The sequence below is a fragment of the Anas acuta genome, chromosome 17 (assembly GCF_963932015.1).
Source record: "Anas acuta chromosome 17, bAnaAcu1.1, whole genome shotgun sequence".
In the NCBI taxonomy this organism is placed as follows: Eukaryota; Metazoa; Chordata; class Aves; order Anseriformes; family Anatidae; genus Anas; species Anas acuta.
In genome coordinates this window covers 589,979-617,301 of record NC_088995.1, presented here as the reverse complement: position 1 = coordinate 617,301, position 27,323 = coordinate 589,979, and the positions used below count along the sequence as shown (strand labels likewise).

Below are 27,323 nucleotides of genomic sequence, written 5' to 3'. Positions count from 1 at the left end.
TTAGGAATCCCAAGAAGGAGAAAGCACCTGTCTTGGCCTTTATTGAATATTATTCTCAATTAGAATATTCATCATATACACAGGACAATTCCTTCATTCAAACTTCCATAGACATGTTCAAATTACATCATATCTGCAAAACAGGGAGATTGAAGTTATCATAACCTGTCTTTGAATAAACCATTATTGAAACTATAAATGGTCCTGTCTGAAGCTTGCTGAAGTGCAGAAGCCTGACAGATGCTGCACAGAAATATGACTGGCTGGATGATGTCTTCTGAAACAGCTTGCAGGAAAATGATCCCATTATGACTGTGGCTTTCCAAGCAGCCACCATGAATATCTAGCAGGCAGCAGAGGCTCCGTGTGGAGAGGGCAGCATACAGCGTAGCAAGCAAGGTGATTCTGGAGCTGCTGCTGGGCTGTGGTGAGCGGGGAGTGCAGTCACATGCGGAGGCTCTCCAGGCATGTCACTGTGAGATTTCCCAGTCCAGGAGCCAGGTAAGCCATCAGGTGGGCACACACAAGACCACGCTGGCTGGCTGGGACTGAAAATGTGAGCTTATCCTGTTGCTATTCATCACTCAAAAAGCCATGCTCTGGGCACAGTACGTGCCTCTGTGTGCAAGGTTAGCAAACTCTGAGGTTAGTCTTTGCCTGGGGCTACCCCTGTGCAAGGCAATGGGAGCAGAGCTTCAGTTCAAAAAAGCTCCTACCCCTGTCCCTTCCCAGTGATGCCAGTCAAACTGCCAGGTGTTTTCTAATAACAGATCATACATTTAAGGCCACAGGGATCCTCGTGCTCATCTGGCCTGTGTTAAGTAGGAGATCAGACCTGAGGGCTTTTCTGTGTTGGTCCCTGATACAAATCCCATGTCTGTGCTTGAAGTGTAGACAGGACTCCTCTGTGATAAGGAGTGTTTCCCACAAAGCAACCTGGAGACTCCTCACCTGCCTCTGTTTGCCTTCCTCCAAATCATCTAACACAAGAGAACTGCTGACATCTCTCCTTATCGTACACACCGGCTGCAGCCTCAATTCAACCCGGTGCCTCTGCTCTGGACCTGCTGCACTGCCTGCAGCCTCCCGATGTGTTTCTTTTTTTTTTTTTTTTTACACCTTCAATTCTGCCTATCAATGGTTTTGTCTGAAGCTGCCAGCTGACAAACCTCTAGCAATTCAGCTCACCCTCGTCATGTTTTGCAAACTCTGGCACAAACTCTTCTCCTCTGGAATGTTCTCAGTGCACTGAGTACGCAGCGTTACTGTTAATAGTCCAGGAAGGATTTCATTCTGCTCTTTTAAAATGCTCAAGTGCATCTGTTGTCTGGCTCCTGAAAGGTCCATCTTGGTGGCCTTCCCAAGGTCTGTCAGTGAATATCCTCCTCAGTGAGGTTGTATGTTATACTGCATGGCCATGAAAGGCTTTTTAAAACTGCAGTGAAAATGAGAAACATTTACTGAACACTTCAGGGCTGTTAGCAGCCAAATGATCTCTCCCTGTGAGATCTTCACTCGCTCCCCAGGAGCCGGTGGTGCCGGCTCTTCTCACTGCCTGGTATATTTGCAGATGCCTTCCTGCATTTTCCCATGCTGTTTTTCCTGCCGGCAGAACCTCCTCCCTACCACTGAAAAGCCATGGGAACATTCTTCTCTGATTTCTGCAATTTTTGTGTGAAATTCACCAGGAACTTCACAGCAAGCCTGAACGCGCAGCCTGACACCACGACCCGTGTTCCCATGGTTCCTCTCACTTTCTGCTCCGTCGTTCCCACTACGTGCCCGCTGTCCCCACAGCGCCAGCTCTGAACGAGGACCGCTGAGCAGTAGCCGCGAGCACAGCTGGGCACGACCCACGGCTGCGGTCGCAGGCACACAGTGTGTAAGTACTGATGGATGCTGTAGTTCAGCAATGAACTCCCTCGCCAGTGGAAGGAATCAGATGAAGGGATTAATTACCAGGCTTAGCTCTTGAACTGGTATCTCTCAACCATGCAGGCCCCTCCCTGGTACTTCATCCATTCATTTTTGGTCAAATTAGAAGAGGTGGAAAAATGAACAATGAGGGCGAGTTTGGAAGAATGCAGCTGTAATAAGAAGCAGTATCGATTGCCACCAAAAAGGCTTTATAAATCTTTCATGCTCTCTCTCAGTCCGGACCTGCCCCACTGAACCTCCCAAGACTGCTCGTTTCTAAGGTGTGTGTCAGATAAAAATGCGTTAACAGGGAGCAGGGCCAGAGACCTCCCGGCTCTCCTCCACACCGTGCTGGCCCCTGGGCACTGCAGCGGGGCCAGGGGACCCATGGGGCTCGGGGCCTGCCCCTGGCACCATCCCGTCCCGTTCGCCAAGCGCCCAGGCCCGTGCACCCGGCCCACCCCGCAGGGCTGGCAGCTCCCTCTGAACTACGGCCTCTCACCGCAGTTCAGCTGGCTTTTGCAGAAATAAACGTTATTGAGAAAAATCAATGGTAATTCATTGTATCCTGTGATTTTTAAAGGCAATTAAGGCTAAGACAAGGTAAGAGGTTAGCAAAATCTCTCATTCTTTAATATATTGTATTTTCCCATTAATTCTCTAATCTTGTGACAAATTCTCCCAGGCAGAGGGCCAGCTTCCTGCCCACTTGAACTCTCCCTGAGTTATGAACGAAGCAGGTAATGCCTCAGCCCACTGCCGAGCAGCCCCGGTGGTGGCTGTGCGGCGAGGAGGGGACATCCTGCACACCGCCGCAGTGCTGCGCTGGGGACTGGAAGCCGTCTCTGTGGCAGGGCAGAGCTGGTCCCTGGCCATGCCTTCCCCCTGCTTGCTGCAGGGTGGGTGAGACGCACACACCTTGACGTGGCAGCCCCCCGGCCCACCCCGCTCACCGCGAGAGCAGAGGGGGGCTTCTGCGTCAGGAGTCACAGCCCTTGGGGGACGGGGGGAACGCCACGGTGCAGAAGGAAGCCAGCATTCCCCAGTTCTGTCCCCGCTCGTTTGCACCAAAGAGTTAATAACTAAATTACTACTAATTAGGGATACTGTGAATGAGAACACATCATACTTCTGCTAATCACCAGTGTGTTTCTGTGTAATGTCTGGAAAATCAAAATTATTAATGAAGAAGTTATTTTGGAATTCAGAGTTTAATTCTGCAAATTCTGGATAATGGCAGACTGGTTTGCCAGCTAATTTTCACATCATAACATCAGAGCCCCTTAATTAATAGTGAACTAATTAGAGAAGACTAACTTAAAGACAGCAGAAGTTCCTTCGGCGGCTGCAGCTCTGCTGCCACGAGCCCGTTGTGTGCGGGCGGCGCAGGAGCAGGAGGCAGCTGCAGAATTTGGCTCAGAGGGGACAGCCACCCCTGCTGCTGGCCGTGTGCTGGGAGGCACCACCACAGTCAGACCCCCAGAACGTGAAGCTCATTTCCAAGCCCCTCAGGCACCAGCACTCCAGCACAGAGAACCTGGCTCTGGGTGCCTGCCACCAGCAAAACTGCCCAGGGACTGCTGTGGCCTTTTGGAAGAGGTGCAGGGAGCAGAGCCGCAGGACCTGCTGCTTGTCTCCGCACTCCAACACCACAGCAGCCACAGTCCACCTGCCTGTCCTGTGAAGGCTGCAAGATTTCTTCATCCTCACCTTCGGTCTCTGCAGCCCTGGCTTGCTCTGCCTCCCTCACGTTCCCCCAGCTTTGCTCTCCCAGCCAGCTTCCTTCCTTGCAAGCACAAAGTCAGACCTGACTAGGCACCTGAAATATTTGTTTGAAAGCTCCATGGTGCAATTGTCTGCTAGAAAACTTCAGCTGTTAACCTGGGTTCCTTCTGTACTGTTCTGCAAGGGACAAGAGGAAATTCCCAGTCTAGCTCTGGGTACATTTCAAGTCAATTGCTCCTCGGATGCCTCACTGTGAGACCTTCCTTTGGAAATGCTGTGAAATGTCTCCTCCAAAGCAAGGGTGGGAGCTTTTGCCCTGTGTAAGACAGACACAACATTAACAACCTAAATATTTACCTGCTTCATTCTGGATCCTATTTATTAGGAATATTTTCCACCTCTCCACCTAACTAAGCAGAGTTTTCCCTTAAAACAGCAAATATTATGGCCTTTCATTGCACAGAAATTTATTGGTACAGGGTAAAAATGCTACTGTATTCCAAACATTGGCAAGAAAGCCGGCAGCCTCCGATCGTGCCAGCTTTTAATAAGATACACATTGAAGCTGCATGTTGCTTGCAAGTTGCATGTTTATTTAAACAAGAATTTCCAAGTGTTTAGGGACAGGGGTTGCTACAACAAGTTCTTATCATTAAAAACAATGGTGCTGAAACTTTCAGGAAGGAGAATTACAAATGGAGTCACTCTGCAGAATAAATCACTGATAAACTTTCAGCACAACTGATTTTAACCCAGAAAGAAAGTAAGGCTGGATCTTAACTCTCTTCTAATGGATGTACACACTCCCAGGATGGTTAGGGTTCTATTATGATATGAAATGATTTATTTGGGGATTTCAAATGCTTTAAATAAATCTTTCTTTTAGCCTCTGAATTATGTATTTTTCTAGCAGAGCCAGAGATATGGCACTTTGTCTAGGCAATTCTACAAGTCCAGGAATATCACCCAAACTTTTCCAGTTACCTGCCTTTAGAAACCTCTTCTGTGACTTCCAAAAAACTACACACAGAGAAGGGTGCTCACAAGCTGACACTTGCCTTTGGTAGTGGTGATAAATGAAGCTTCCCAGCTTAATTGTGCCAGGGGTATTGTCACACGCAATTAAAACATTACACGCACACCGTCAGCTGAAAGAACTCTGCTCGGGCCACAGGGTCAAGCTCTTTCAAGTCAGGAAATGTCAGTTTGCCGCTGTCTATCCAAGCTTTATTCTAACTCCTGAGCATTACCAAGGTGCTGAATGAGACCAGTGGGGAGAGGAGTTTGTACGGTCACGAATGGCTGTCAAAGACCCTCCATAGGGCAGGCTGGCCAGGGGGCGATGAGCCTGAGCACGGAGGTAGCCACCAGCTTCCCTGATGGCACGGGTGGCCACATTGCCACCAAACCTGGCAGGGGCCCTGACATGACACCTAGCACCAACCCAAGTCACCTGGGGAGCATCAGAAGAGCACGGGCACCAAGCAGAAGGCTGTTGGAGGATGCCAGCCTCCAGCGCTGCCTGTGATGACTGCAAGCAAGCGAGAAGCTGGGCTGCTGCAGAGCCCTTGGGGTGGTTGAGCACACAGCGAGCCAGCCTGGCCACACCACTGACCACCGGCCTTGGCTTCCCTGTGCAGCACCAAAGGTGCCGGGGCCCCAAACCACAGCACACCCGCGGCACGGCTCTACCTGCACAGCACCCAGGCTGCAGGCAGCGCCCAGCCCCGCACGGGCTGCTGAGGAGGAAGATAAGTGATCCCCCGCCACTGTGCCTAGAGAACTGCTGGGGCTCAGTAAATAAAAGGAGACGCTAAATATTATTTTTGGTAGGGATTTTCATATGAAAAAGTAAAACACCATAAATCAGGCACAATGCTACAATCAGCACATACTTGTGAATAAATGCATCCTGTAGTACATTTCAGCATAAATTATAGCCACTTGATTTAGGCTTTGCTGCACAAAGCCATATTATTTAAATTCAGCCAGAATTGAGTCCACTCACATTGCTACACATTTATAAAACATATTCATGATTATTGTCATAAACTCCTGAGAACTGGCTGTTGAGTTATTTTGCCACATCATCATCTATAGTAAACAAGACTTATTTTACATTTCTCTTTTCTTTCCCGACAATCTGCTACAAAATGCTCCACAGAATTAATGCCTAAGTTATAGCCAGATTTTCTCCAGCAAGTGTGAAATAATACCTATTACACAGTATGGCAAATGCAAACCCATGCACAGCCAGAAGCTTTGAGCTCTGTTGCAAGGACCGTGTGAAGTTCCCCATGTGCTCTGCCTCTCTCTTTTCTCTCACTCTCTCTCAAAAACAAACAAAAAAAATCAGCTGATTCAAATAAAAAAGCCAGGGGGCTCAGAAGAAAGCATGGGCCCCCTCTCTTGCTGGCTGGTAGCTCTCTGGACAAGAAGGGATTTGTTGAGAACAGGCAGAAGGATGACTGAACTAGAAGAGACGCAGGACTCTACGTGACTAAAAATCTCAGTTTCCTGGGACTCTGCAAGGCCGGTGAGTCCCGCTGAGGACCACCATAACGCACCGTAATTAACTCATAATGCAGAGGTTTTGATTTTGTGAATTGTTTTCTGTTCTCCATGCACAAGTAAAATACACGATCTCTTACAGAGACAGTCAAACACTAAGCACACTGCCATTGTAAAACATTCAGAATTCAGAGAAAGTCATGGATTATCTGGCCTGAATCATAAAACCTCCCATAATTATAAAATTGACCGGTGCCACTTTTCTCCCAGCTGTGATTGCAATGTGTCTGTTCTTCCACTGGCCTGGACATATCTGTCAGCTGCTGGCTTGCTTGTCGAGCTAAATTATTGTTTTACATTTCTCTTCTAGTTTGCAAACTTTTAAAAAATTAATCCCATCATTTCAACAAGTGTAACAACTAAATTATCATCTTTACATGATTAAAGTCTCTGCTGCGTCTTTTCTTGGCAAACATTACATGCACATAATTTTACTAAATGTAATAAACCAACCATAGAACTATTAATTTTAGCATGGTATTCATAACAATTAGAAACGCATGAACCTTAAAATGATAAAAACTGAAATGAATACCAAAATAGCATGAAACACAAGAATCCAGTTCCTCAAACCAGGAAAATGGATATTACTGTGTTGTGCCACCATATACATTTCAAGAGACAGAACCACCGCTGGAGGTGCAGTGCTGCCTGGGTCTCTGGGGTAGGTTAGAGCTCTCCCCGCTGCTCCCCAGGGAGGAAACCAGTGGTGCTAGGGTGGGGGTGTCACCCCCATATCCCTGCCACCCCACAGACCCCACATGCCATGGGAGTGGGAGACGACCTGCTTTCCCCAGAGCCTGGTGGGAGCGGGTGCAATGGCCAGGCTGGCATGGGTAGGGCACAGCACGGCAGGGGATGGCGTGGCACGGCACAGCAGGGCACAGAATAGCACAGCAGGACACAGCACAGTGGTGCTCCCAGCTCACGCTCAGCTGGAGAGTTGGAGGGGGTGCATCAGCGAGCCTGCCAGTCCTCCTCCCGGCAGGCCCCGGGGCTTCCCCCCCCGAAGCTGCCCCGGGCTCCCAAGGACTCCCAGACCCCCTCTCCCTGCCCCAGGAGGGGCTCAAAGGCCTGGCCCCACAGCGCTGGCTCCCCCTGCTCTGTGAGCTGCCCCACCACAGGGCTTCCAAAGACCTGGAAATTGTCCCTTTTGCCCCAAAGAATCACATGAGTGGGAAGCTTCACGGTTTTCTTTTATTTTGTTCATTTCAGCAACTGATCTCTTTTTTCCAGGGGGAGGGGAGGGAAGGCAAAAAACTAGACATTAAGTATTTGATCAAAAGCCAAAATCAACCTTTGGTATCAAGGCATTCTTGAGCTGCTTTGTTTATAGATACCAAAATATACACACCATCCCACACTGCTGTAACCACTTAGAGCATAAAACACTTCCATAAAGAGCAGCCCGTTGTTACAAATCACACACTGCTGCATTTCCTAGGTAATAAACACCAGGGAGCGAGAGGCAAGGCAGCAGCAAGACTTTCTACCAGATGATAAGGGAAAAGCCATTGTTACTGGGGCTGGAGAGGGCCTGGAGCCGCACCGCTCGCCAGCTTGCTTTTCTTGGAGTGTCCTAGTTTAGAGAATTCCTCATGGACTGGACTTTTCTGCATTTCCTTTCCCATTATCGCTGATTGCCAAAATATTTGTGCAGTGATGGAATTTGCCTGCCAGAACTAAAGCAGGAGGAGGGAGCTTTGCTTTAGTCTGACCCCAAGTCATGAGAGGTTGTGGGTCTCCATCGTGAACTACTGGAGCTAAACCCTGGCAGCGGCCCAAGGCTGCCTAATGAGAATAACCCAGCTGGTCCCTCCCGCCCCTGCAGTCCCCTGGGGGATGGAGGAGAGGCACCGTGGCTATTCCAGGACAGAGGGATCTGATTGAAGCAACCAGAATGTTTCCACTTTGCCTGAGCGCACTAGGAAACTTTTGGAGAGGGAATATTTTCACAAAATATGCTAAGTGCCTCCAGATCGATGCCTGTGAGTAGGAAAAATCAAATAGTTTTGCCATCGTAAACAGCAGAAGGGCACAGAGGAGTCCAGTGAATAGCGGGACAAACAGGAAAGACTTGGAAATTTCCAGGGTATTGTTTGAAACTCAAGACAGAACATTCTGATCTACTTTTACTGTTTTGATGTTACATTTCATGTTTTAAAACACTCCGTGCCTTCACAGAAACACTGCAAAGACGTCGAAAGAATTCAAATGCACCAACTGCTATTTATTTGGCTGTCCTTCGTTATTTCTGATTAGCAACTTTTTCATCAGAATGGAAATGAGACTCTTAAAGAGAGACACCCGATGCTGCCGTGCACACTGCGTGACCCCGCAGGACGGGGCCGTGCTCCCCTCGCAGCACAGCCAGCTGGGGGCTGACACCTCACAGAGCAGCAGCACCCCTGGGGCAGCACCCCCAGCACTGCACGCAGGCACAGCGCTGTGTGTGAGAACAAGCGAGCACTTGCTGAGCAGCAACTCACTTTCTTCAGGAGGAGCATGATTCCAATCAGCTCCCACCGACTGGTGGGACACTGGAAAAGTGAGCAGTAGCCAGCAGCTGCCCAGAGCACCAGCCCCTTGCAGTGCTGCCACTGGCTTCTGCTGCCCGTTTTGGAGAACAAACCCAAGGGCAGCACCATGCACTCACCCCTGCCCAGCCGGGCTGGCCGTGCCGGACTCGCTGCAGCAGCAGGCGGCTGTGCCACAGTGCCACAGCACCCCAGCCTCCCTCCCACACCCTCTCCTGCACGCCCCCCAGGCTCACGTTGCAGATCTGCTCCCTGTTTTTCAGGCTTTGCTGCGGGAGGCTCCACAGCGGTTCCCTGCCAGGTGCGCTCGCCTGGTGCCGGCCATGGTGAGGCGTTGAGCTGCTGGCCAAGGGCTTGAGACACGCGGACGCCGTGGGTCACGGCTCCGCTGCAAATGTGTCCTGGATGCCTGTGATGCTTCTGGCAACAGAAATGGCCTAAATATTTGTTGAGGAGTAGTGAGTGCCTTTGTCTCTCAGGCACAGAGAGACTTTTCTTCTGCATCTGCTTAGCCATTTATGTCTTTGTTGCTGCCAGTTGGAAGCTGCAGCTTGCAAACCAGGCCCTCCTAGAGCAGAGTGAATTTTAATTCAGGCAGAGGAGCTTAGTACTGCGCTCAGATTCAGCCTGACAATATACGCTCGCCATTCCACCACGATGGGAAGGCAGTGCCACTCCTCGTGCTCAGCCTCAAGCTTGGCCATCAGAGCCCCCTGCACCCTTCCTGGGACCTGCATCCAGGTCGTGGGAGCAGAGCCCCCGCTGCCCCTCCCAGCAAACACAGCTCTTTTCTCCACTGAACACTGCCCGTGCTTCCAGCAGTTGGAGTACATAACACAAGCTTCAGTCCTGGCTCAAGTTTTTAGTAAAGGGGTATTTCACCACAGCAAACAGTTGCTGAGGGAAGCAGATCAGATTTGTTCATCTATCTAGTCAATCTTTAGAAGTATTGCTATGCTCACAGGAGTATACATTATTGGATTACCATTGGGTTTAGGAGAAAGATGTGGAAGCACAAAACACCTTCTAATACATTCACTGCAAATGTACTCAGGCCAGAGAATAGAACGCCAGAAAGACAGAGGTGGCAGATCAGGCATCTTAACCAGGCATCTCGCCATAACTAGCTTTACACAGCTTTCACATACTGGGGGGAAACAGGCTTTTCAAAGATAGACACAGCCACAAAGATGCCATACCACCATTGACCAGCCAATACTTTCCCTTCGTGTGATGCGCTGCCGAGGTGTGAGCTTCCCATGCAGCCAGGGGCAGGCAGGGCAGCGGGGTCTGCAGCCAGGCAGGCTGTGACAAGTATTTGTGCATTCGATGCTCTGGCCAGTTTCACATTTTATTGTCTAGCCCTTCAAACAGATATCTGATCTGTCAAAATATAAAAACTCCTAAAGATCAAAATACTTCACAGAAGAGCTCCCGAGGCATTCCCACATGAGATTTCCAGGGAGCCTGCAGCAGGGCTGAGGGTCAGCTTTGTCACCGCTCCCTCCTCAGAGCTGTGCTGAACAATTAGTCTCAAGTGAAAATCAACCACAGGAGGTTTTTTTTTTTTTGCCTTCCACTTCCACAGATCACCTTCTGCTCCGAACATGGAAACCATATGGCAGACAGGTCCTATCCCCTGCCAAGAAATTCCTGCCTGATGAGATCCCTGTAGCTATCACTGAGGCTACATGGGCTTCCAGCAAGGGAGCTCAGTTTCTGCCTCAGACTCCCGAAGCAACCTGAAGAGGAAGAGCCGGGGCCAGGGTGCCAGCATCTGTGCTGTAGCTGTTGCCTGTTGAGTAATTGCCCTCAGAGGGAATATTGTCATGCTTATATCTTCATCTCTGGCCCTTCAGCTGGTGGAGGCTGTGAATCCAGCCATGCCCACTGCAGAGGGCAGGGAGGTACGCCTGGGCCGGAGGCAGGACCCAGCTCCAGACACACCCTTGTCCAACCAAGGGGCATTGGTGGAAGGCATGGAGAGGACTTCCCCTGCACTGGGCAGTTTGCACTGAAAAAGGCATGTTTTACCAATGTACATGGTCCAAGCCTTGGAAATACTGAGAATTTCACCTCCCCCAGCTCACAAATACATCACACAAGTGGTCAGGTTTTTAGAGGAATAGTTTCCCAAATTAGTCAAGTATTGAGAAGCTTCATTTAAAACTGTAAAAATCCAAACAGTAGCCCAGTCCACAGAGGGACAATTACAAAATGCAGGGAAGTGTATCCCAAATCATGTAAAGTCAAGCACAGCCAGGACAGAGCCCCCATGCAGCAGCCAGGCTTTATGGAGACTGAACCTGCAGTGCCTGTGCTACAGCTGCCTTCAGTTCTTCAGGAGTACAAGCACCATTCCTCACGCTAGGTTTTCTCCTGGAAGAAGTGCTGATGTGGATGGAGTAATCATTGGTCTGAATGATTGCCTTGTGAAAAGGATGGGGTCTGATGCAGGGAGAGGCTGGTATCAGGGGATCAACACTGCTGCACAGGACGCAGTCTCTTATCTGCATCCGTGTCTTGTTTGCGGGGTGTTTGTGATGTGCATCCATTTGTCAGTGAGAAAATGATTTGCAAATACAAGTGCTGGCAAGAAGGGAGCATGAACTAAAGCGATAAGAAATGAAGACACAGCTTCACCCCAGACACATCCTCAACACAAACGTGAGTTGTGCCTTGCTACTGAGCCTGGCCGATGAGCAGAGCTGTGCTGGGGGAAGCACAGGGAAACCCAGAGAGCCCTGCAGGAAGAGGCTGCCTTCAGAAGCTCCCAGCTGATGGAGAAGCCAGAGCTACCACCTCCTGAGGAGACGGATGGGCCTGGCAGCCAGAATTCCATCCTGGGAACAAGGTGGGAGCCTTGTGGGCTGCCCACAGCAAGGGCTGAGCAGCAATTGCTGGTTCCAAGGCTTCCCCAGTAACACCAAAGGCTGCTATCATCCTTGCCATTAAATCACACATTAAATCAAATCATGTCAGAATGCTCCTTGGGAATGCCGGGGGATGCAGCACTGCCATTAATGACCATTCTATGAAATCTGTCATTAAGCTGCTTTTTAATCCAAGTGGCATATGCTATTAGCTAGTTTTTCTGGTCAAATTGTCAAACACCTTCAAAGAATTGAAACACCAGCCCCATCACTTTTCCTAACCAGGCCCACAGTTCGATCACAGGAGACTATTGACACCATTTCATCAAGACTTAGCTTTCATCAAACCTCCCCTCCTTTGTGAAACACTACCATCAGCAAATGAAAGCATGTACAACGCAAGTGGAGCGAGCCCTGCACTGAACTGGTGAGCATGCTGTAAAATCCTACTTATTGATTGAATCATAGATGAATCATTTTCCCAGACGTCTGCAGCTTTTGGCCCACTGAGAAGGGTCAGGACACTCTGTCCAGCACCAAGGCAGCGACTGGTGGCTGGGGACACAGGGGACACCACTGGCAGCACCTGGCACAGCTGCAATGCAAACCCCCGCTGCGTGCCGGGGAGATGCAGCATGGCCAGGCACGGACAGCCTGGGGGGACACGAGCTCCCTGTCCCCCAGCAGGTGGGGGTGCTGGGGGCCCCAGTGGGCCTCTGCAAGCGTCTCACCACAGTCCCCCAGGGCACCACCAGGTTTGCTTGAGAGCTAGGAAGAAAAATCAATGAGAAAGGTGCAGTCAAAACAGTTTCTGGCGGAGCCTGCACACCATCCTGAAGTGAATATTACTTGGGACTAAATTGTTTTCCTTATCTAGCAGTTTGTCCTACGGAGCTGGACTTAGCCTCCCAGCGAACCCAATAAGTCTTTCGGTTTGACTGGAAACTCCACATTTTTCCTTTTTAGAAAAATGTCACAGACATTCCTCTGTTTCATTACTCTTTGCTGCTTCTCCTTTCCCTCCTATTAAAGCTCTAGCAAAGGGAGGCTTAGTCAAGAGCCAGCCCAGAGCTGGACACAGGCCCAGACTGTCTGGACATCGCTCAACAGTGGAAAGACCTATTGTTTTGCTTGGCAGGCTACTGGTATTTTTCCTTATGCCCAGAAAGGCTGCGCCAATTTACAGCCGGTGACCTAGGGAGGGGGAGGAAGAGCCAGACCCGCAGTCCACCCTTTTCCCCTCCAGTAATCTCCACCAGCCGGAGGCACTCACACTCCCTCCCACGGGGCAGGGTGCATCATCTTGAAAATTACCTCACATGCAGAGCAGCAGCCCCCTCCCTGCCCTAGGTATCCCGCACCCCCTCACTCATGTTTCCCCTCCGGCTGGGATCTGATCCTCTCCGTACCCCAGAGCACGGGGTCATCATCTCCAGCCTCCCTGAGCCCTTCCTGTGCCCACAGACATCCCAGCCCTGCAGATGCCCTGGGGAACGGCGATCACGTCCTGCTCCCACCCGGGACGGAATCCCACCGGCACGGCCAGCCCGATGCTATCTTGGTACTTCCAGAGCCAGGGCAAGCAGGAAGCACAGGGCTGTGGGAAAACTAAACAAGGAAGTTAGCCAAGGTTTCCCACACCACCGAGCAGGTTTGCTCCCTTCTCTTTCAAAGTGCTGGGCACAAGTTCAGGTCAGGCCTTGCCTTATCAGAAGTTATTTCTTCCATGTCCTGATACCATCAGCAGCTTCCACCATCCTGCTCCCAACACCGCAGCATCCCAGTGCTGCAGCCCACAGAGTGGCTGCAGAGTTCCTGTGAGCCCCCGTTTGCTGTACAGACAAGGCTTGTCCCTACCCCTCACACCATGTGGGTCTCACCCAGTTATACATTCAAGTCTGGGGGATTTTCAGGCATTTTCCATGACAGGACTATAACACAAGCTCTTCCCCTCCCAACCACTTGAACCAGCGCCATGAATCTGCTTGGCTGATTGTCAGCAGCAGGAATTCGGAGTGAGCGATCCGCACGCCATCACCAGCATCAGCCCAAGTCATAACATCCTGCAGCAAGACGAGGCCCTGGCACAGCCAGCGGCTCCAACCAGGCTCACCTCTGCAGGCAGAGCTGCCTCCTGTGGCGCACACAGCACACGAGTCCTGCACTGACAGGGGACAGAGACAGCCTCACACGTGCCAGGTCTGCTGCCACCCTCAACCTGCCCGAGGAAAACTTCTGAGGCATCAGTACAGGGTAAAACTTTCAGGCCTGTTTGTCACTGCACAACCCCACAACCCCAGGCTGCCCACTTCCAATGCAGTCTCAGCACACTTTTATCCATTCATGAGATCTGGGTTTGAAGGTGAGCTGAAGAGCAAGCTCCATGGTCCCACTGCCTCCTGCCTCTTGGCTGGCTCTCTGGGCATCACCCTGGAACAAGGAACCACCAGCAGCACCTGAGTGCCACAGGCCCCACACACCTCTGGCAGCCAGGGCTGCGGTCTCAAACACAGAGGTCCAAAGCCACAGGCTCTGGCCCACTCGTGGGCAACATCTTCATAACCGAAGGAAAGCAAACCATTAGATATGAGACCTGCAAGACAAGCAAAGGAAGGACTGCTGCACCATGAGTCTTGCTGCACGTTGCTTATTGTTGACTGATGTAGGTGCCCACCACCTGAAAGAGTCAGGTCCTGTCTAGATTCAGACTGCAACCCAGGAGCAGCTCGAGCAAATGACCTTCTGATTAGACAAATGTGCTTTTTTCAGTGTGGGTTTTAATATGGATATTTATTAGCCAAGAGCTGATGGGCAGCATGTAGAAACCACGTCCTGTCTAGGTTTTCAAGGACAGGAGCAGCTAATCCAGATCACTGGATGGCAGAGCAGTTTTAAGTACAAAGCTTATCTTCCACGTGTTCTGTTTGATTTTATACTGGACATGTTCCTAGAACCTACCAAGTGCAAGCAAACTACAGCAAAGCAGCGCTGGCAGACAGAGCTGAATCCCCATCTGAATCCCCAAACCCTGTGAAATGCTCCTGAGAGCACTTTCCCCTACACAAAGGGGAACGTGGCAGGTCTTAGAAACCTTCCAAATATTTAGCAGTAGATGACAAACACTAATTATTAGTAAAGTTCTGTGGTCCATCTACAACACAAAAAGCTGCACACACAATCTCAGATGGAGACTCCCATAAGCAAAGATATGGATGGAAATTAAAGGAAGGTGAGCAACAACGGGGCTAATCAGAAAGGAAATGGTCCTTGTAACTCAGCCAAGTCAAACTCTGATTATCTCTTGGATTTAAAGTGCTGCTGAAGCAGGAAAGCTTTAAGAGCACAAGCAGTAATTGTCTTGCAAATAGGAAGGTGCCGGGCTTTCCTTCTCTGCTTTGGAAAGGACAAAGCAGGATGCAATACATGGCTGTCAGAGGTCACAGAGCGGTGATTCGGCACTGTGTACAAACCTCATCCATCACCTCTGCTAATTAAGAGCCTCTGCAGAGCCTCTTGAAGGCCCTGCCCACTGTCCCAAGCCCAGCAGTGTGCTCCAGGATACGATGGGGAGATTGCATGTCAGTCCTCAGGGGCTGCATCTCCCACATTTTGCTTCTGTGGACCTTCAAAAGGTGATTATTCATATTTCTGGACTGGCCATCACACCTCATGGCAGCAGGACTGCAGAGCTGCTCTTGGCATTTCTGTCAGTGTTATTGCTGGCCAGCAGCACAGCTTCCAGTCTGGCCCCTGCCTTTGACTCCTGAGAGCTCAGCGGCTCCCTGCTGCGGACTGCTCCAGCTGTGGTGGAGAAAGCACTCAGGAGGAGCTGTTCTCTCAGACCATTTTATTGCCAGCTATTTTGATACCACGAATCATCTCTGCAACTGGGAGGGACGGGCCTCTCCTCCCCTTCAAAGGATATCCATGCTTTGTTGGGAGGCTGCTGGATGCCAGAACAGACCTCATGGAAAGCAGGTCGCGGGCCGCTCCTCTAATCAGGGAGGTCCTTCCTGACTCCTTTTCAAAGCATTTTTCCAAGGAAACTGGATGCACTGGCAGCAAGCTGGGCGACTCGCACGAGAAGTGTCACTGCTTTCAGAGGCAGAGCACTGCACAAGACGGAAGGTGTCAGACACTTCTTGACCCTGTAGTGAATCCCTTTTAGACTCAGTTCTGCCTTCAAGGTCCAGACAAGCCCAAAAGAGTTAAGGTAGTTCCCAGCTGCCAGCCTCCAAGTCTTTCACACATTCCAGGTGAAACTGAGCCTCCAAGTCCTCAGCAGCCCAGGGTCCGACTAGCATGGGCTGAGGCAGGAGGCAACACCCAGCACCTCTCAAGCATCCTCCTGATCCCAGCTCTCTACTGGGCAGCTGATGAGATAGAGCTGCACAGGAAGGCCCATACAGGGAGCAAGTCCAGGGCAGTGAGTGGCAGTACTTTCAAACAGGGGAAGGACCACTTCTGCATCATGCCAGGATTCCAGCTTACACCTTGCATCTGTCTGCTTGGCACAGGCTGGGACGTGTGACCCTAGAGGCAGGGCTGGAGACAGCTGCTAAGTGCTCAGCCCCACACCGGGGCACATGTCCTGCAGCCCCCATGAGCCCAGAGCCCCTGCTGTATTTTTGGGGGCTGGGGGAAGATGCTGTGCAAGTCCCTCCTCCACCACATCACACCACCATGCTGCTCTGCCCCCAGCACACCCCACCTGCACCGCACACCCCTGGCTGGGCTCAGGGCAAGCTGCGTCCTGCTGCCGGCACCTGGGGAGAACTGTGAGCCCTGGGCCCCCCCACGAGCCTCCCTCCCAGCCAAGCAAAGAGTGGAGGTGCTCAGAGGGGCACTTCTGCCCAAAACACGCCCAGCAGCTCCCTGCGAGCATGAGGAACCAGCACAGCCGCCTGTAACGCGATCCAGCACCACGCGCACCCCAACACGCAGAACGGCGCTGCCAGCACCCAGCCAGTGCAAACACGCCAATTGGGTGTAATTGCTGCAGAAATGGGATAAATAAGGAAGCAGCAGAGAAGCCAACAACACTAGGAATGAGTAAAGCCTTGTCTCAGAGAACAAGCTGAATTCAACTAACTTTATTGCCCGTAATTATTTGCCCTGCAGCTGGTTGTGCAGACACACTCAGGGATGCATCTGGGATGTGGCTCTCCCCACGCCAAGCCGCAGCAGCTCTCCCAGGGCTGCCTGCCTGGCCAGCGGGCTCATTGCCCTTTGGAAGCAGCAGGAGCACAGCTTCCCTGCCCGTGCACCAGGTGAGCTTTGCACACCTCCAGCAAAGGCAAGGCCACGTGTGCTTTGTCACAGGACTGTGCCCTGCCTCAACACACATCAACTCCTCACTGCCAGGGGAGGATTTGTGGCACAGCCACAACACCAGTCCCATAGGTGCACCCCATGCTGGAGAAGAGTGCGAGTCCTAGAGCAATGGATCACAAACCCAGAACTGCAGGGCCCACACCCCCTGCACCCAGACACCCCCGTACACAGCCTCCTCTGAGGAGGTAGTCCCCACGTTGGATGGAGGCAGCCTCAGCAGCTGAGCTCGGATCCCCTCTGCCCCACAGGATGTCTGTTACCTGCAGAAACCAACCCTCCTACTCATACGCCCAGAACAGACCCTTCAAGAACAAAGCATGTTTCCATTTGCATGTGGAAAGTCCCAGTTTTTTCTCTGGGTGTTCTGGGAGGTCAGCTGCAGCTTTCAGAAACGTGACTAATACAAAGAAGTGCTGTAAGTATATTCTTATGTATACATAGGAAAACAAATTGTGATTTTCAACACAGAAGATCAAATAATATTTTGGTTACAGCTAATTACACAGCCCACAAGTACATCAAAGGGAGTGGTGTTATTCTAAGATCATTTTTCCTTGACTTAGAGAGTGCATCGGGATTTCATGCCTGATTTTGTTATATGTTGCATTATCTTCTCCTTGCCATTATTTAAGAGGTATTCTGCACTGGGTGTGACAACTGGGGAAACAAAACAATGACAGTGCTGAACTCAGCCACCTACGTGGCACCAACCAGAGGCCAGCCAGTTAATGGTTTTGAACACTGATGTGAGTGAGATGTATTTCCATAGGCTCCTAGATATTTATGCCAGAAGGCATCACTAGATCATACTGTCTCATTTCCAACGTACCACAGGCTTTTGTGTTTTAACCAGCTTTTCCTCTATTGAGCAAAACGACTACTTTGGCCAAGACACCTTTCGAAGTAACATTAACCTCGGTCTGAAGGTCTTGGGTTGGAGAATCTACCACTTACCCCGGAGTTCTGTTCTGGCAGTTCATGCCCACCATGCTCCCCCGTCTCCATCCCCTGCCCTGCTCGGGTGGCGCTGGTAGCCAGCTCAGCAGTGCTGCCGCCCTCCTGCTCCATCCCTGCAGCCAGCAGCACGCTCCTGATGGCAGCCCTCATCTGATCACCGCAGCGGACGTGGCAGGAGCCAGGCTCAGGCACCTCCTGCCCGGCTGCAGCAGCCCCTGCTCCGCTGCTCACACACAGTCCCCACAGGAAGGCTGAGCTGATTGATTTAAAAGAATTACAAGAGTTCTGTGGAAATGATTTGTTACCAATTAAGGCGGAAGTCAATTAAGGCAATTGGTACAGGTTAAAGAAAAGATGGCCCAAGAAATTCCTAATTGACAGGGGAAAAAAAATACGGAGAGCAGCCTTCCAGGAGCACTGCATTAACCAGAGACTGAAGATGCTGTGAAGTTTTAAGAGTTCATTCTGTGATCAAGGGGAATACCGAACTCCTGCAGCTTGCTGTCCAGATGTGCGCCTAGAAGACAGCTATTGCAATCACTTGATTCTCAGCTGCTTTACTTTCCCTACATTTTCATTTTCTCACATTTATTGTGTCAGCTCTGTCTGGATTCTGACATTCATAGGTGAGTTTTCACATACAAGCAACCTTCACAGAGTGCAACCTTTCATATCCATCCCCCCAAGCTAACATCCACCACGACAATTCCAGACACATTTACATCCGGCTCAGGAAACTCCAAGCTAAAAATATCTGGAGGCTGGAAATGCCCTCAGACAGCAGTCACCTCTGCTCGGCCAGGCCCTGGCACGCACTTCTGGCCACCGCTGCCACCAGTCCTCCTTCAGGGAGGAGCACCAGCCCACACCACCCAGCCCTCAACAGAACCAGGAACTGTAGGAACACCAGACAATTAACAGGAACAGAGGGGTGAGGGGGTCAAAGGGTCAAAAAAAAGTAAAGAAAGGTGGAGGCAGTGCTGAAACATCCTAAGCTCTCTCAGAGCTGCCAGGAAGGCACCAAGAGCACCTCTGTGTCACCAGCCCCAGGGCAGCACAGCCTCCCCATCTGTCCCTGCCCCCCCATGCAACACCAGACTTGGGTGACCAGCATAAATCACTGTTTGCACCTTGCCAACTGCTGTGCACAGCGCTGGTGGCACCGCAGTCTCCCCTCGGGTCTCTGCTGAACACCTCCAGCACCAGCACCAGCCTCCAGCTCCTACCCCAAGGAGCTCTGCACCCATGGGGGCCAGCACACGTCCATCACAGGATCCTGCGGTGCTCTGCAGGAATAATTCTGATGTGCTGCAGACTTCAGATGGGGCTAATCACTCGCACAGTATGAAGGATGCCTTCCTTGGTGACATTTTTAACGCTGTTTTTAAGGAGCATATTGCCCAGCTGGAAATGAGAATCCATCAGGCAATAGCATACATAGTAGGTCCTGGTCAGTAAGTGGAAAGAATTGGGGTTTATGGCTCAATAAATCATCAAACTTTCAATTAGATGAGTAGCTTAATTACTCTGCTGGATTTAGCATCCTACCTCTTTTGTAAGATCATATCCTTTTAATGGCAGCACCGCAGTTACACACGAGCCTGACAAATTATGCTTCATTCCCTTTTGTTCAGGATCTCAACCTAAGCAGCTGGGACAGCACACCTTAAACCCATGAAATTACTCTAACATACAACTTGCTTTGGCTTTCCACAGGTTAGTCTAAATAAACATCACAAGCACACAAAAGCAGGCATGAAGGAGCCTTCAGCCACCAGAGACATCCTGGGCCAGCCCAGGACATCACCGACACGTTCCTCCAAACCCAGCTGCCACCTTCCTTTCACAAAGCTTGCCCAAAGCCCAGGCGCCCCTGGCCAGCAGACAGGGCATGCTGCAGATGAGCTGAATCAACAGCAAGAGCACAGAGACCATGCAGCTTCATTAAAAATTGTCATCCGAAGCATGCCTGCATTCAATGAGTTCTAGAAACTTCCGGACCTTATGTCACCACATCAGTGACAAGTGACAAATCAAAATGCAACACTGGGGGCAAGCAGCAGCCAGTTTGTTAAAAACGTTTGAATGCCAGGTTCAGCTACTAAGGCATTGTAGTTCCTATTGATCATCCCAAACTGCGGGGCCCTTCCCCCTCCTGCTGCTCAGCCTGGACGAAGGAAGAACAGCTGGAGTCCTAGCACTAAGCACCTGTTAGAACATACAAACCATCACTTTCAGCTGGTGTGGCATTACCGCAGACACCCCAGAGCTCCCTTGCTCACCCAGGTCACCAGAGGCCAGGCAAAGCCTCCCGGGGAGGAGGCTGGAAGGGGCAGTGCCCAGCTCCCTCCCACAGCAGGTACCAGGGCACCCACCCCTTGGTGTCCCAGGGGCAGCAGCACACTGCCCGGGAAGGGCCCAGCCTTTCCCAGCCCCACAGTGTGGAAACGGGGACTCCCACATCATCCCCAGCACCAGCCGAGAACATCTGCTGCTCCCAACTTGCAGCAAAATGCCATGGCTTAGCTTCTGCCCAACCTGAGCTTGTGCTGTACAAACCATTAATAGCTCTAAAACACGAGGTGCTCATTCCAAGCACGTTGCCACTGTTATATAAGGGTTATAGCTCTGCTCCGACTGGAAGCGTGCCCTTCCCAAGCAAGTTGAAGCTGGCAGCTGACAGCAAGCAGGGTGCCAATGCTCTCCCCCAGCACCAGTGGGGCAGAGCAACAGGCTGCCCAGTGCAACTGGAAAGAAGGAGCCCGTGGCTGCCACAGAGAAGGTTCCTTGCTCAGAGCATCTCAGGGCTCCTTTCCTCTCTGCAGTAGCATTAACTCAGTCCCAAACAAGCCCCTGCAGGCTCCCTGTGGGATCAGAGAAATCCCCACACAGCTCCAGACAAGCCCCAAGCTTTTCTCCCAGTGGGAGAGCACCACGGAGGTCCAGGCCACATCACTGCCCCACAGCTGCAGACAGGCTGAGGAGCCCTCCCAAAAGGTAGGGCTAATAACATAATTGCTGCCTGGGCTTTATGTAAGGCACACACCAGTTACCTCCACAGCCAGCTTCAGATACCTGCAGCCTCCCTCCCACGACCAGTTTCTCCTTTCAAGGCAGTAGCAGCACAGACTGCCTGTGGTAGAGGCTGCTCTCTGCACAGATTAAGTTTTTAAAGACATCTTCTAAAGGGCTGAGCAGCTCCCAAATTGTGCTAGTACAACGTCTCAGGGCAAGCTACCGATGCCTGAACTCATGGTGGGTGATCATTTCCTGCTGTTATCCAGCACTCTTTGCACAGTATCAGAACACTCTACAAGGCATAAGTTGAGACATTAGATATCTTGGAGAGATCAAGGCTCGCATAACTTTTGCAACCCACAAAAAAAAATCACTGCAAAGCAAAGTATTAGCAAAACCAGCATCCTGCACAGCACCAGAGATCAATGACATTCCCACTGCTCAGAGGGAAAAAAAGAGATCCACACTTCTGTCAAGGAATTTACACATTTACAAATCACTGCATCTAATAGCCCCACAGCAGGAAAGGTGCATGCTGAAGTCCATGGCTCCTAGCAGCCCTTGGAAACCAGGTGGGTATGTTTGGCTAGCATACAGACGAGCATTCACATAAATATTGTCAAAGAGCTAAACACAGTTTTTGACATAAAATACACTCACCACCCAGATCCAAGTGGGGATCTCTGACAGGTAGCATGCACCAGTGGGACCCACCAGTAAAACCAGCCCCGCAGCCTGACCATCCCACAGGTTCTCGGACACAGGCAAGGACTTCAGGGGAAAGCTCAGTGAGATGTATGGGGAAAAGACTACTGTAAAATTTCAGACAGGATCTGCTGGCAACCACCCTGCTCAGCTCTCCAAAGCCAGAGCTTTTCTAGAGGGAAACCCACAGCTGCTTGCAGTCCCCAGATTCGGGCTGCAGAGCAGACCCTGGTGCAAGGAAGAGCTCTGCTGCTGCTGGCTCTGGACAGGGAGCAGACATTGCCCATCCCTGTACACATCCAGTGCCCCCGAGCTGTCCCATTGAAGAGCAAGCAATGTAGCTGATGGTCTATGCCAGGGACACTGCTGGCAAGCAGGGCTGCAAGGCCTTGCTTGACTTTACATGCCCTGCTCAGGGGTGCTTGAACATGCAGCACGCTGAGTGCTGTGCAAAGCAAGCAGCCAGGGGAACTCCAAGAGATGACAAGCAGCACCTTTGTCTGCACCCTGCAAGGACAAACAGCACCCAAAGCCAGGCAATGGCATGTGGCAGTGAGCTGGGGGGATTTAGGGCAGCCTGGCAGTGCTGACAGACCAGTGCCCAGTGCCTGGAGGAACTCACACCTTGCACCCGGTCACCACGAACCACCAGCTGTGCCTGAACACCCCAAACTGCAGTTCTGAAATTCCTCCACACCACCAGGGAAGAGCAGTAGCCCAGGAACACCTGTGGGTCACACCAGCCTCCAAGGAAGCTTTGGCAATTGTTACAAATGCTTCTTCACCTCGTTTTCATTGCTGTGATTTAGGCTGAAAAGTGCACTTTCTAATTAAAAGCAAGCCCTTCCCATATACTGAAGGGACTGTCTGATCCATGAAGAGTGACTCCCTTTCTCTCCTCACTTCCTTCCCGTTGCACCTCATGAGTTATAGGTATTTCACACTCATAAAAGATAATCACCCTTCATGGGTGAAGTAGCCTCTCTGTGTGTACCACAGCAGCAGCAGGATTGATAGGCTGTACAATTAAAACAGGAGCTGCAGCAGAAGGGCTGGGCACAATTCCTATTAAAGGGAAAATCCAACGTTTAGGCGGTGCTGTACTCTGACAGTCAGGGATAGGATCCCAACATCCAGCCACGCAGAAGCAGCAGCACAGCAGGAGGTTAGCACTGGTCCCACACACCCAGCCCTGAGCAGAGGTGCCGAGCACAGCCCTGTGCCCATCCAGCTCCTGTGGCCAGCAGCATTCAGGGGGTTTCCTGCCAACACCCCAGCTTCCCCAGGGCCAGCAGCCTGCTGACATTTGGTCCCACCTCTCCCTCAGGGCCCCCGGCACAGGTGGTGGCAGCCCCGCAGCGCTGCGGGGAGGACCAGCTGTGGCAACCAGAGGTGGCCACCAGCCCCCCTGCTCCTGCCAGCCCTGGCTCTCCAGCAGGACCCCCGCTGCGCACAGCTCCGTGGGGGCGTTATTTACCTTGTTAATTTCTGAGGGAGGCGTTTTAATTGCTTTAAATTACTGCTGGAAAAACTGGAGTGGTCAACAATCAATCAGGCTGATTTACCACCCCGTGCCCACCCGCTGTGAGCCGGCAATCAACTGCCACCACAAGATCTATTATTGATGAACTTTGCAGGGCTGCTAATTAGCTGCAAGCACACGTCCCCAGCCCTGCTGTGCTGGCAGAGCAGCCGCAAGTGCCCCAGCACAGCTCTGGTGGCCACTGCCCAGGACAGGGACCTGCGTGGCACAGGGACGGGGCCCTAACCCTCCGCACCCTGGGGCCATCCCCTCCCACGGGGCCGCTGCTCCGCCGGCCACAGCTCCCCCAGGCTGCAGAGCACTGCCCGGTAAACAGCATTTGTCACTGCCATTATTAGATCACTCAAAAGGAATCTTCTTTTGAATGGGGCTATGAAGCAAGAAACTCCCTTTGTGCATTGAGCATTTATCTCCTATACCATTATGTGGAACAGCATTAGCGTTACCGCAAGTCACCTTAATTACTGCTGGAGCAAGGAGCTCCCTGAGGCGAGGGTGTGCAGGGGCTGCTCTGCACCCAGGACACTGCACCAGCACTCAGAGTGCCTGGGGACCACAGCATGGGGAACGGAGCCAAGGGCTGATCAAGTGTCTCTTGCACCTGCCCAGGGCTCAGTGAAACGCCTCTGGTGATAACTGGAGCATCTCCTGGCTGGCAGGTCTGTGGTGCATGCAGGAGGGCTCTGCCAAACCAGCACAGCGCTGTTCCTCCTCCTCAGGCTGGAGGCACCCACCTCCTAAAAGCAGAGGAGCAGGACACAGAGTGACACGGGCAGGGAGCAGCAGCAGGACACTCCGTCACACCACACCAGGAGCTCCCCCAGCAAACACCAGCGCCAGCCCCAGCAATGGCACAAGGGGCAGAACAGCAAGAAGGGTGCTCCTTCCTTGGACCGCAGCAGCAGCTGTGGCAAGAGGAAAGCTCCTGGGCACAGAGCTGTGTTTAGAACAAAGGCAGCAAGGAGAGGGGTGGCATTGCAGCTCTGAGTAGGAAGCTACAGTTTGTCCCCCGCCAAGAGCGCCTTGGTGGTGATAGGCACTCATATGCCAGTCATCTATCAGCCCACTGATCTCATCCTTGATTTTCATGGACATCTTTGATTTTTCATCATAAATTCTCCTTGTTCCTCACTGGAGACTGACAGGGATTTTAAGTACAGAATGAAGTAGAGAATATTAAAGTGGCTGCTATTCTATTGTCCCTGTCACTTGTTTCATTTTAAATGCTGTCCTTATTAATGATAACATCATAACACTTTAGGACCCTCAGCTAAGGCCTTCAAGGACATTGATTAAATGCAGCTCCCCCAGAAGACCTTTCCTTTCTCTTAAATCCCCCCATTTCAGAGACAGAGCAGCAGAGGCATGAGGACGCAGCACTCAAGGTCAGTCCTGAGCTGCTACCAAGGCTGGGGAGGTCACAGCAGTTCTTTCTGCTGTCCCCAGCCCTTGCCTGCTCCAGCTCGCCCTGCAGAGTGCTGCCAGGCGGCACCAAGGCTGGTGACACTTGGTGGCAATGGTAATCCAGCTGCCTGCATGCACCCTGGACATTTGGCACCTTCCCCATCCCGGGCAAGGTGGGACAGGAACTTTGTAGTGCTGCCAGCCAGGGCCTCTCCCCCTCAGACCTCCCCACCAGAGCAGTCCTGCCAGGGGACAAGGTCCCCTGCCATGCCAGGGAGAAAGGGGATTTGTTTTCCTCTCCTTGTCATAATCCCATCAAAGCACTTCTGGCTGATGGCTCCCTCTTGCCCAGGGTGCTGCTCTGTGCCTTTCACCAGCATCCACACAGCACCTGTACGAGCCGCTTCTCTCTGGCAAATCCACACTTTTTTTTTTTTATCTCTAGACATAAGGCAGCAGTGCCCTGCAGCTCCTCCACTAACAGGTGATTAAAAGTGCATAAAGATTTACTCATTTCCCTTTCCTGGTGTCAGTAAGCAACATGAAAAATAAATATTCCAAGCACTTAAATATTAAGACTCCAGATTCACAGAGGGAAGTAACGACTCCAGGCTACCAGGCAGAGGTTTCCAGCCAGCTGCAGAAGTGGACTGTTTGCTAGCTCTGCTTCACAGCCACTTGCTTCGTTATGCCACAGCAGCCTCCCTGTATCTCTCAGGAAAGGCACTCGACCTGCAGCCATCAACAAGGCCTACCAGGGCACCAGCAAATGGACAGAGCACCCAGGGCTGGGCAGGAGAGGGGTCTCTGGTCCAGACAGACAGACCAAGAGGACCCAGCCAGGACCCACAGCTGGGAGCTGTGCCGCAGCCCACGCTGCCGTGCCCCCAACAACCCACAACAGCCGGCTGGAGGCAGCCTGGGCTGCAGACAGGTTGTTCAGGGTGAAACAGCTCGGACGTGGTGAGAACCACTCCAGTCTGTGCCTTAACAAGCAGGAGAATCTCTGATGCTCAGAGTTTGCATAACATCCCTGACCTACCTCCAGCACCGCTTATCTCTGCTGTGCATCTCAGCACTCCCGGGCTTGGCTGGAAGCAGCAGCAGTCCCAGGAGGCAAGGGGGGAGATTCGGTTCACACTACATTTACACCTGAAAGACCAATTGTTTACCCAAAGCTGTGCAAACTTTGTAGGCCTGGAAACAGGGCTGAAACCCTTATGCAACTTCCCAACTGAGCCAGAACGGCCTGGCACCAGCCAACACCACAGCTCTGACATTTTCATGGTTCAGCCCAGAGCAAGTGGATGGTATAAAACCTGAAACAGGGCCATGAGCAGCTCCTTACTCTGGGCATCTCTGTGCTCACAGAAAAGCAGTGTCCTGGTTTTGGCTGGGCTAGGGTTAATTTTCCTCCTAATAGCTGGTATGGTGCTGTTTTAGGTTGAGAAAAATGCTGATAGCACACCAGTGTTCTAGCTATTGCAGGGCTTACACAAGCCAAGGACATTTCAGCTTGTCCTACCACCCTGCCAGCAAGGCCAGAGGTGCACAAGAAGCTGTGAGGGGACAAAGCCAGGGCAGCCGACCCAAACTGGACATATTCCATGCTATACAGCATCATTCTGAGCAATTAATATGGGGTGGCTGGCATGGGGGGAGGGAAGGAGGGGCTGACTGCTGCTCCAGGACAGGCTGGGCATTGGTCAGTGGGTGGTAAGCAATTGCATTTGTATCACTTGCTTTGCACGTTCTATTATTGTTATTATTCCCCTTCCCTTTCTATCCTATCAAACCATCTTTATTTCAACCCATCAGCTTCTGCTCCCCCTCCCTTAGTTCTCTCCCCCATCCCCCAGTGTGGTCCCAGAACACAAAATCCTGTGCAGTGGGGACACTCCTGTGAAGCTGGAGGAGGGGAGCTCCCACGCTCAGTAACACCCACAGCCCCCACCCAGTTCTCATGGTGCAGCTCTGGGCAAGACCCCACACAGAACCAACCTCTAAATACCTACTGCCAAAGAAAAAAACACAGAAGCCCCAGGACTGAGCTCTGTGCGGATCACTCCATCCTCTGCTGGACCACCACAACCTCAGCACATCAGCTCTTCCACATACCAAGCATGGCATGAGCACCCCACCAGGTTTATATGCCAAGCAGCAGTAGGAAGGCACAAGCACCTGCTCCTCACCACCACAGCGTTGTTTCCAGCCTGAGCCAGACACTGGCTTGTAGCCATGCACACCGAGCTCACCCAGAGACCCAGCACTGCCCCTCTCCTCCCCCAGCCCAAGGAGTCGCTCAGACCAATGGGGCACCCAAGCCAAAGGGCTGCACCACAGGACACAGGGAACACATGAGGAGCACAAGGGCACCACGGGGCTGCAGCCTCCCCCCACCCCAGGCACCCTCCCGCAGCGAGGGCACCGCGCTGCCTGCAGCACCCCCGCTCAGCTGCTCCCATCAGCCGCACAGAAGCATCAGTGATATGAGCAACACCTGCACTAACCGCACCACTTTATCATCACCATTATATTAGCCTCCACCAAAACCACATTTTGACTCACCCACTGATTTTTAAGTCTTCAGAACAGCACAAACTCACTCCTTACCTGCTGGTTCCCTTACGGCTGCCCACAAGCACCACGCCAGAGCAGCCCACAGCACCTCCAGCTCCTCAGGGCTCACTTCCCCCATCTGTGGCTCCTGCTTTATAAAACCTCCCTCCTGAAAGCAAC

The 27,323-nt window shown here is 51.7% G+C and overlaps 1 long non-coding RNA gene across 1 annotated transcript; it reads right to left on the bottom strand.

The window, feature by feature from the left end:
- On the bottom strand, window positions 1-27,323 carry LOC137841295 (uncharacterized). The gene is made up of 2 exons (XR_011088544.1): window positions 27,198-27,323; window positions 1-1,435 (listed from the first exon to the last, which is right to left on the bottom strand). It is a non-coding gene; the product is annotated as an uncharacterized lncRNA (long non-coding RNA).